Raw genomic sequence first — 338 nt, forward strand, 5'->3', positions numbered from 1 at the left:
TATCAGGTAGGATGGGTATTGTACCAATAGGTGATTATCAGGTAGGATGGGTATTGTATGGGAAAACTATTATCGGGCAGGATGGGTATTGTACAGGAGGACTATTAGTTGGTAGGACAGGTATTGTACAGGTAGGTAATTATCAGGTACAATGGGTGTTTTAAGAAAGGCTAATTATCAAGCAGGATATGTATTGTACTTGAAAACTATCAAGTAACTTATCAGGTAAGTTGAATATTGTACACAGAGAGAGTATTATCAGGTAGGAAGGGTAGTGGACTAGACAGGAATATAACAACTAGGTAGCTTGTGAAATATGCAGGTAGATAATGAAGTAA

This window comes from Pyxicephalus adspersus, chromosome 2 (genome assembly GCF_032062135.1).
Source record: "Pyxicephalus adspersus chromosome 2, UCB_Pads_2.0, whole genome shotgun sequence".
NCBI lineage: Eukaryota > Metazoa > Chordata > Amphibia > Anura > Pyxicephalidae > Pyxicephalus > Pyxicephalus adspersus.